Genomic DNA, 10,543 nt, shown 5'->3' with positions numbered 1-10,543 from the left:
TAAAAAAACATCCAGAGGTTGGCTTGGCATGCCCAAATCCTTGGCATTTGCGAAGGGTCTCCCTTGGTTGGAATACCACCCCTGTGCTAACTTTCCCGAATGGATTTCTTCCAGGATGGTTATAAACATTTGTTGAATTTATAAAGCTTCCCATCTCATGAGTAGGTTGGTTTAATAAGAGGGATAGAATCAAGAGCGGATGAAGTTCTAGTACCACTTTACAAAGCCTTGGTAAGACCACACTTGGAATACTGCATCTAGTTCTGGTCACCACAATATAAAACAGATGTTGAGACTCTGGAAAGAGTGCAGAGAAGAGCAATAAGAATGATTGGGGGCTTGGAGGCTAAAAAATGAAGAATGTTACAAGAATTGGGTATGTCTAGTCTAATGAAAAGAAGGACTGGGGGAGACATGATAGCAGTGTTCCAATATTTGAGACGCTCCTACAAAGACGAGGGGAGTCAAACTATTTCCCAAAGCACCAAAACGTAAGACAAGAAACAATGGATGGAAACTAGCCAAGGAGAGAAGCAACCTAGAACTAAGGAGAAATCTCCTAATGGTAAGAGCATTCAACCAATAGAACAGCTTGCCTTCAGAAATTGTGGGTGCTTCATCACTGGAGTCTTTCAAAAAGAAAGCGGACAACCGTTTATCTGAAATAATATAGCGTGTCCTGCTTGAGCAGAGGGTTGGACTAGAAGACCTCTAAGGTCCCTTCCAACTCTTATTATTCTATGTTCTATGATCACATAAGTAAAACAGCAGAGCAAAACACTTGAAACTATTACAGCAAAACTGTTGAAAACAAAAATGATAAACGGAACATATGGGAGAATGCAATCACAATCTTACACACAATACAGCCATTTTGTGGGCACGGTATCTCCATGGGATCCCAGGGCCAATGGCAAAACCAGATTATGAGGACCTTCTGGCAGCTCACTGTCATCAGGGCCACTCTCACCTTGGGGAGGGACGTTGCTTCAAAAGGTAAGTGCCACACCAAAGAAGGGCCAACTCCTGGGTCCCATCAGATAAGTAGACAGAACCTATAACATGCCCTTTCTGCCAGATGGGTAGATGTAACCAGTAAGAGGCGGTTCCTCAAATAACGGGTCCATGCTATGTAAGATATGAAAAATAATCAGCACTTTGTATTGAACTGGGAAGAAAACTAGCAGCTAGTGGAGCTTGCTTTCAACTTTTTAAAAGTTGTTTTCAATTTCAGAAAGCTTTTGCGGGGGAGTCAAACTTCTAAGAATAGCTAGAAAGTGGATTTTAAGTAAAGACCCTCATAAATTAATCCTGACTCCTGGGGTCATTTTCTTGCAACAGTTAGTAAAGAGATTCACTGCTACGTTCTCTCTGGTTGTTTGTCCATCATCTTAGTCTGGTCTACAGGTCTCTGGCATCCTGATTCCCCATCCAAGCTTGATCGTAACCAGGTTCTGCTTACCTTAAGATCAGCCAAGATTATCTAGGTGGTGCAATTTACAGTAGATATGTGGATCCAACCATGTAAGACATTGATTTTTATTCCATGCGCTCTTCAGCTAAAAGTTAAAGTTGTCAGGCACCTGTTTGCTGGTCTCTACAAATGTCAATATCTGCTGTTAAGAAGACCTCCAAGGTCCCTGTTACTCTGTTCTTCCTTAATTTGTTCATTCTTACATTCAGTTTATATGGCCATCCATCTCAACAAATGATTCTGAACAAAAAATAAAGTAAAAGCAATTACAATAACCAAACATTAATGTACACAGTGGCCAAGAATAAATCATACAGCAGTTAGTCCTCGCTTAGCCACCACACTTGGGACTAGCAACTTGGTCATTAAGCAAAGCAGTCGTTAAGAGAAATTGTGACTGCGTATGATCTTATTTCAGTTTTCCTTTGTTTTACAGAATTGCAAAGGTCATACATGCAAAGATAGGTCACAAAGTTACTTTTCATCACTTTTGTAATTGCAAACAGTTGTGGTACAAATAGTCACTAAACAAGCCATTTGCGTATGGTGCCCTTTTGTGCTTTAGGATTTTTTATTATACATTTTACAGCCTAAACAAAATTATATACTGCCAATTTCTAATGAACTTGAGGCAATTTACAAAATAAAAAAAGTACATACAAACAGGTACGTACAACAATCTATCTAAAAGATAGTTTGCACACCACTAGGCTGAAACACTTCATGAAATAGCCAAATCTGAAGCAATTTATGAGTTTTGGGGCATTCCGTATTTTAGGAAGCAGTATGTGCTGCAGTGTGAGGACAGCTTCAGAGAAGGCCTAATCACAGATGTGGGACCTTGCTTGGTAATGTCATCTTATTTCTAAACTCTTACAATTTATAAGATGCTTTGGGTATTTTAAAAATACGAATGGGTATGTAATGGAGAAATGAACAAAGTAAAACATTGAAAATTAGAAGTGGCAGAATGGTGTGTTCTCTTAGAAAGTTTCCAGTGGCTGTGGAGTAGTTGATGTCATAGTCTGAGGGAATGACATCATTGCTTTATGATCTAGCCAGGCTAGCGTAGAACTGATGAAATAAAGGGGCCATATTAGAAGAGCCAGGTGGTTTATGAAAGGCAGAAATGGCCCACTGTTGGATGGAAGTTAGTGTAAAATTGAAGGAGAATCCAAGGAAAATTGATCAACGTATAGTATCAAATGACAAAAGATCACCAGTCAGACTGGGCTAGCTGGCAAGTGAGATGTCTCGTGTTATTCCAGTCAAAGTAGCTTATGATCCATATCAAAGCCCATATTCCCACCATGATAATGAACTTCCAAGGACAGTTTCACCTCAGCGAGAATGGATCCTTAGTCCACAGTCCCATCGAAGGAGCAGTCCTCCAGTGGCATCTCTCTCTCCGCCAAGAAGCGAGATGGCTAAAACTGCTTCACCCCAGAGAGGAAATGACATCAACCGGAGCACCTCTCCCCACAGAGGAAGTGAAGCTTCCCAGGGCATATTTCCCCAGAACGTTTATCCTCAAAGAGGAAGGGTAAATGAAGCTCCCCGAAGATCTTATCCCACAGGTTCCTCCTCACGGAGAGGGAGTGAAGCCTCACAGGGTACTGCTAATTTTCAGAAGGGTAGTGAGGCTGCCCAAAGGCTGTCTTCTCCAAGAGGATCGATCCCCACTTCTTTAAGCCCTTCTTCACGGAGAGAGAGTGAGGTCTCCCAGATTTCTTCATTTCAGCAACCATATGACCCACCACAGAAGATTCCTCCTCAGAAAGGAAACAATACCACCAGGAGTGCCTCACCATACAAAGGGATGGAGGTCCCACCAACTGCCTCACCCCGACGAGGAAGTGAGTTCTCTCAGGGTACTTCCTCAAGACGAGGGACCCTGTTAAGCCAAAATACTCCACCCCAAAGAGAAACCAACCCTCCACAACAAGGAAAGCCAGCAGGCCGAACCATATCTCCTCAAACTGTTATGGACTCTCAGAGAAAATACCCCATCCAACCTGGCCAGGTTAGAATGACAGCTAGTCGTATGCTTATCGCAATGAAGCAGAACCTGAATTCACAAAGAGATGAGATATTCCAGAGACTCCGATCTGGATCAACTGCAGAGAAATCTGAAATGGAGAATAAATACATGCCTTTCATCCCAGTGTGGAACGACTCCGTCCCACCAATCCCCCGATACTTAAAGGATGCATGGACTCAAACATCCAAGATGACTTCTCAGTTAATGACTGAACAGGGACAGCAATATACATCCCGAACCCCAAAGAAATTAATCCGTAAACAAGTTCCCAATCCAAAAGATAAATGTATTCAAACAGAAACTATTTACCAGGACTTATTTTCAAAAAAAGGGAGTCCTCAATTAGAGATGTGGACTAGAACAACCCAGACACCACTTCCTGGAGCAGAAGCTAGGTCCAAAGCACCCCCAGTGCCAACTGTCGTCGTATCTTCTTATAATTCAGAAATTAAACCAAATTATGCTTTCCATTCAGAACGTGGATCAGATTATATGGGGCCATTTTATCAAGAGATGGACACAGTCCACAAAGGTTCTCTCTCGCCGAGGTCTGAGTTACTTCATCAAACTCCTCTCTCCTCAGAGGCTGAGAAGAGGAAGAACTCTCTCCTAACCTGGACTGAACCAGTGTGTCGGGAGCTTGATGTGAGGAGGAACCTCCAGACAAAACATGAATTGACCCAGGAAACCAAAAGGCCTGCCACCCATCCAGAGACCGAGTCCGAGTATCGTTGTCAGCTCCACCAAGAGATGGAGGCGATGGCCTTCAAACCTGTTCCTTCTCTTGGAGATGAGTCACTTTCCTGGATCCCACTTTCTACCTCAAATACGAGCATCCAAGAACATTACCCTATTCCCAAAGGCTCCCTACGGCACAACAAAGAAGTAAGAAGATACAAAGAGAAGAAAGCAGTGCCTAACTCAATCCACCAGGAGCCCTTGTGGTCGGAATCCCTACCAAGCGACCAAAACTCGCTCCTTAGTAAACCTGCTTTCCATCCAGAAAGTGAATCAGAGTATAGGTGTATGCTGCATCAACAACTGGAAGCAGCCCAGAAGCAGCCCTTTGCAAAAAGAACTGACCTCCTGCCTCAGAGGAACTTGCTCACCAGCAGGCTTGAAACCACACCCGAGGTCATACCTGCATTTCACCCAGGGAATTTTGACACCACTTGGCTAACTGCAGTGAATATTGACAAGGAATTGAAGTGCTGTCTTCAGCCCGATGCAGACACAAACCTCAGAGCCTTGCCACGCACAGAAGTGGCCAGGACCTGTGGAATCTTACCTCCGCGGTGTCTAGAGAAGTTTGGACCTCAGTCACCTTGGTGGTCTTTACTTCAAGCAGATGCTAGCCACCTGTTTCCAGAGTCGAAGAAGCGCCCCAATCTACCAGCCCCAGACTGGATGGAGACATACAGAAGTTTCTCGGTTCCAGAACCAAGGGAGCATTGCACTGTCCACCTAGCTCCAGACTGGCGAGAGATAGACTTCAATGTGCCAGCTCAAGAACATTTGTTGGACAAGCCAACTATGGAGTCAGAGGCAGTTTTGGATTTCCCAACTGATCGTGTTACAGTCCCAAGGAAAAAGCAGGCAATGGCGACAGCGTGCTCAGAAAAACCACGTACTTCTTTGGCTTCACAGTTTGGAGGCCAAGGACCAGAACGTGCAATCTACAAAAGTGAGGCTGATGACCTCCTCAAGTTACAGAGAGGGAAGTCAGTTGCCAGGTTTAGTGCTTTCTTTGTGGGTATGTTATCCAAGTTTAAACTATGCTTACCTTCGCTCCCCAGAGCAGGATTCACTTGTAATGAGTCTATGCTGCACTTCCACTCCTGTAGCGTTAATGTGCAACGTTATATTGTAAGAGCCATCATTGGTAAATTTCCTTGGTTACCGTTCCTGCTCTGTCCACCTTAACCACCATGTGGAAATTCTCTCCAGTTGGCACCATGCACAACTCTTTGGCTATCTTTGTGTTGGAATGTTAATTTCTTTTTTCATTCTCATTGTATCATCAGTCAGTTGAACTTTTTCATAGTTCTTTGAAACTGTGGGTTGACTTGTCTGCCATGTGATTATTAACCACTAGGTGGTAGCAAAGAAAGTTTTTATGACTCATGTCTTCCATCTAGTGGTCATGTCTTCCATCTAGTGGTCATATTTGCATAGCCAGATAATACTGTCAAAGACCTGGAGTTTGAGAAAGGGACTTGGCTATGGGGAGCAGTGTGAGAGCAATACAGTCCCCTAAGGACAAAAAGTGAGGGTAGTGGAAAGGAAGAGCTGTCATTGGGAAGAAAATTGCCTGCCTGGCAAGATTACAGAAGGACAAAAGATATATCCTTTCTGTTATAATTCAGTCACATACATCAAGACAGGAATACTATATAGGCTAGTGGGCCCATTTAAAAAAGACAAAAACACCTGGGATTTAGGTGATCCTCATAGCTGAGAGGTGGGAAAACAAGTCAAAGACCAAATAAACAAGGCAGCCTCAATTGGTTAATTAGGGCCAAGCATTTGAGGATATGAAGCATATTATTTCAGGCTACCTTCCCTGTGCGTATGAATATATTCTAAAGTCCCTGTGTGCAGGATCTGGAGATGGGATAAGAGGGAAAGCACTACTAAAGGATCCCTGGGTGTCAGGAGCAAGGAACCACGTGTTAGAAGAAATTCTGGTTTGTTCTGAGCTGGGCATAGGACAACTGCTTGAAGCAGAAGCAGAGTTTATTTAACAGCAAAACAGCTTAGCAATCAAAGGTAGCCATGAGTTCAAAGAAAAAGACAGCTACATTTATAGAAGAGTCCGTCTTTTTTTTTTTGGATATGCATGACCACAGTTTACCCCAGAGAGTGTCCTGGGTCCATTAGGGAGGAAATGTGGTTTCTCATTCTGTGGAGTTCTGAAATCCTTGCCCTTTGTGAGTCCAGCTGTTGACTTTGAGTGATGGGTTTAAAATTGGGGGAAATCTATTGTGTGTATAAAAGATTTTAATATCTTGAGGGGATTTTCCTTAGTTTTAATTGAATTGCCAGTATTTGCCAATTTCTTAGCAAAAGAGGCACTTAGTCGTGTTCCAGCCTAGATATTCAAAATCAGCATAAAGGCTTAAGCAAACTTTTGTTTTATTATCCAACCTAGGACTATTGAACCAACTTTGAACTAAGGAGAAATTTCCTGACAGAACAATTAAACAGTGGAACAACTTGCCTACAGAAGTTGTGGGTGCTCCAGCACTGGAGGCTTTTAAGAAGAGATTGTCTTAAGAGATTGGTCTGAAGTGATATAAGGTTTCTTGCCTGAGTAGAAGATTGTACTAGGAGACCTCTAAGGTTTCTTCCAACTGTGTTATTCTATTATTCTGTCTGAGATTCACTGTCAGGTCAGGGATGTTCAGGGTTACAGTGGCTTGGATGGCAAGAGTGGCATGGAGATTTTCTTTCTCACACAAAAACGACACAAGAAGTTACTCTACAGCAGTTTCTTTATTGTTTCATGCCTATAGACAGGAATCAGACCAGACTAAAGCATAAATCTGCATAACTATTGCAGTAATTCTTCTTCCTAGCGTATTCCTGCAGGTGCAGGGTCTGCTTTTCGTATCATTGAACACCACTTTGTTATAGTTATTTCCGTAACTATTACAGTAATATATATACCCTGTGAAAAGTTAGGGAGGATCCATTGTGGGTCTCTTATGTCAAAGATTCCACTCTGAGCTGCCTCTTTGCTCCTTGGGAAAGACCCCCCTGATGTATTATATTCCACCACACTGGGCTGCCTACTTGTGGGTGGATATTGAGAGACAGTTACGGAAGTTGTATGTGAACTGTTTCTCTCTGGAAATGGTTAACAGGTTGTCCTCATGGCAGGAGAAGGAGGCTCCGTGGATTTGTCCTCAACTTAGCTATGGAGCCCTGTTCAGCGGCACTCTATTTGGCTCAGGACCAGGCCAGAATCCAGCTGATCTTTCCTGAGGCCCTTCAGGTTTTTTGAAGAAAAAAGCGAAACTGATTTTCTGATTGTTTCTCCTTGCAGTTCTGCTTGTGGACAAGAGGTGGCACCCCAACGGCATCTTTCACAAGGCCAGTGGTTCAGCAGAAGGCAGGCAGGCAGGCAGGCGCTCCCATTTCCTCCACCAGATCCTGGCTGCTTCAAAGGGGATAATTAAGGAGCTGGGCATTTTGTGAGGGAGGGGCAGCAGGAAGTGGCAGGGCCCACATAAAGAAGAACCTCATGCAGGCCTTTTTGGCACTGAAGTGATTGATGCTTTTTATTCAGGCAGTAAATTTATTTTTTTTAAAAAAACAACAACCCAAAGTTATTTCAGTATTTTTGGTTTCCTAACTCACAATGCTGCTATTTCATGGACACAAAGGGTGGAGGAAAATATATCAAAAACACGCTTGCTTGCCTGCCCGAATGACATCTTAAAAGACAATTAAAAGAATATGTTCTACTGAAGAATTTGGGGATGGCCCACCAAAGGGGTGGGTGGATGGTTAGTCACAAGTTGCATTTTTAGCTATGATAATTAAATGATAGTCCTAGTTTAGAGGCAGCCTATCTTGGCTGATATCAAAAAAGTTAAGTCTGGACCTTATTAGTATTTGGACAGAGTACTACAGGTAGTCCTTGACTTACAACCACAATTGAGCCCAAAAAGTTCTGTTGCTAAGTAAGACATTCGTTAAGTGAGTTTTGCCTCATTTCTTGCCACAGTTGTTAAGTGAATCACCGCAGTTGTTGAGTTAGTAGCACAGTTGTTAAGTGAATCTGGATTCCCCATTGACTTTGCTTGTCGGAAGGTCGCAGAAGGGGATCACATGATCCCGTGATCCTGCAACTGTCGTAACATGAGTCAGTTGCCAAGAGCCTTAATGTTGATCACATGACTATGGGGATGCTGTAATAGTCGTAAGTGTAAAAAAAGTCACTTTTTTCAGTGCCCGTGTAACTTTGAATGGTCACTAAATGAACTTTTGGTAGTTGGCAGTTGGCTACTTGTATATATGTGGTTTATTTAGGTCTTAATGCCTCAGTTGGCTACCAGATCAGATGAATCATTTTTCTTGTTGGAAGAAATCTCCTTGGTTCGTTCCCCAGCTGGGACACAGTTACCAGCACTGAGAAGAAATTGACAATGAAGCAAGCTGCCAGAAAACAGAATAATTTAATTCAGGAAGACAAGAGGATGTAGCGACTCAGCTCAAGTGTCCCTGGCTAGCTAGCAGATTAGAGAGGCAAGCCTTTTTTATACTTGGTTTTCCTTCGAAGCTCCTACAGTTTGATGGGTTTTCTTTCTTTCTTTATTTGATTTGTTAATCGCTTACAAGATAATAGTTATAAGTATAAACATATAAGTATGAGTAAGAATACAGAAAATAGGTACGAATAAATGGGGACAATAGGACAGGGACGGGAGGCATGATGGTGCACTTATGCACGCCCCTTACAGGCCTCTTAGAAATGGGGTGAGGTCAATAGTGGATAGTTTGAGGTTAAAGGAGTGGGGGTTTGAGGATGTAACTGCAGAGTCAGGTAGTGCATTCCAGGCATTGACCACTCTGTTGCTGAAGTCGTGCTTTCTGCAATCAAGTTTGGAGCGGTTAACATGGAGTTTGTATCTGTTGTGTGCTCTTGTATTGTTGGCAGTTGAAGCTGAAGTAGTCATTGACTGGTAGGACATTGTAGCAGATAATTTTGTGTACTACGTTTAAATCCAATGGTAGGCGGCGTAGTTCAAGGTTGTCCAAGCCCAAAATCTCAAGCCTGATGATATAGGGTATTCTGTTGCGAGCAGAGGAGTGTAGTGCTCTTCTCATGAAATACTTCTAGACTCGCTCAATTTTATTAATGTCCAATATACAGTGCGGATTCCATTCCATAGATGTGCCTCTACCTGAAGTGATTGGTTGAGGTTTTTGTTTTTCTGGTTTAATGGATTAATGCTGGTCCTAAGTCTTTGTCTTTTCTATCCTAAAGGTTAATCCTGTCAGGTAGGCAGGAAGGAGGTGTTCTAGAGCAGAGGTCGCCAACCTTTTGGACCTCAGGGACCACCAAGCTCATAATTTTAAATCCTGCGGACCACTAATAGGAATTTTGACTGACGGTGGCTTGCTGATGTTGGTGGGAAAGTTGGTCCCATATTCCAGAGCTGCAGTAGTCACAGGACTGCCCTTTGGTCATCCCGGAGCAGCTGCTCCTCCACCCGGGTGCACCGGCCTGCCATGGATTGGAGAAGCTGCTCCGGGATGTCCAAACGGCCAGTTTTGTGACTACTGAAGCTCTGGAATATGGGACCAACTTTCCCACCAATGTCAGCAAGCCATCTGGGGCGGATTTCTCTCCCCTGCCATTGGTCTTACCTTCTAGTTCTAGCTCGCGTGGCTCTACTCAAGGTAAGGTTTGCGCTTGGCTGAAGGGTGGGGGCCAGCGGGTGGGTGGGCCATGTGGGCGGCGCAGCCTTGTGTTCTCATGCAGCCTGGATTAATTGCTTTGGGGGGGGGACATTTCTCTGGACCACCAAAATTTTCTCGCGGCCCACCGGTGGTCCTGGCTCACCAGTTGGCGACTACTATTCCAGATGGCCGGATGCAAACCCAATTCTTTGGCTCAAAGGAATGGAAGGTCTTATGATTGGCCGCTTGGCAATTTCCTCTGTCTTTTCAAATAGTTTTAATAGCTCATCTTTACTTTAAAACAGTGATCCCCAACCTTTTTTATGCCGCGGCCCGGTACCAGCATTAGCTGGGCGCCGCGGCCCGGTACCAGCATCAGGTGGGCACCGCCATCTTTTTTGATGAAAAAGTGCTTCCGGTGACCTCACCGGAAGCACTTTTTCATCAAAAGATGGCGGCGCAGCGCTTCGGTGAGCTTTTCCGGGTAGATATGGCTTTCTACCCAGAAAAGCTCACGGAGTGCTAGCGCCGCCATCTTTTGATGAAAAAGTGCTTCCGGTGAGCTTTCTACCCGGAAAAGCTCACCGGAAGCACTTTTTCGTCAAAAAAAGATGGCA

The sequence above is a fragment of the Notechis scutatus genome, chromosome 1 (genome assembly GCF_049901735.1).
Source record: "Notechis scutatus isolate UNSWTSFEM ecotype Mainland chromosome 1, rNotScu1.2, whole genome shotgun sequence".
In the NCBI taxonomy this organism is placed as follows: domain Eukaryota; kingdom Metazoa; phylum Chordata; class Lepidosauria; order Squamata; family Elapidae; genus Notechis; species Notechis scutatus.
Note: the sequence above shows the minus strand (reverse complement) of the source record.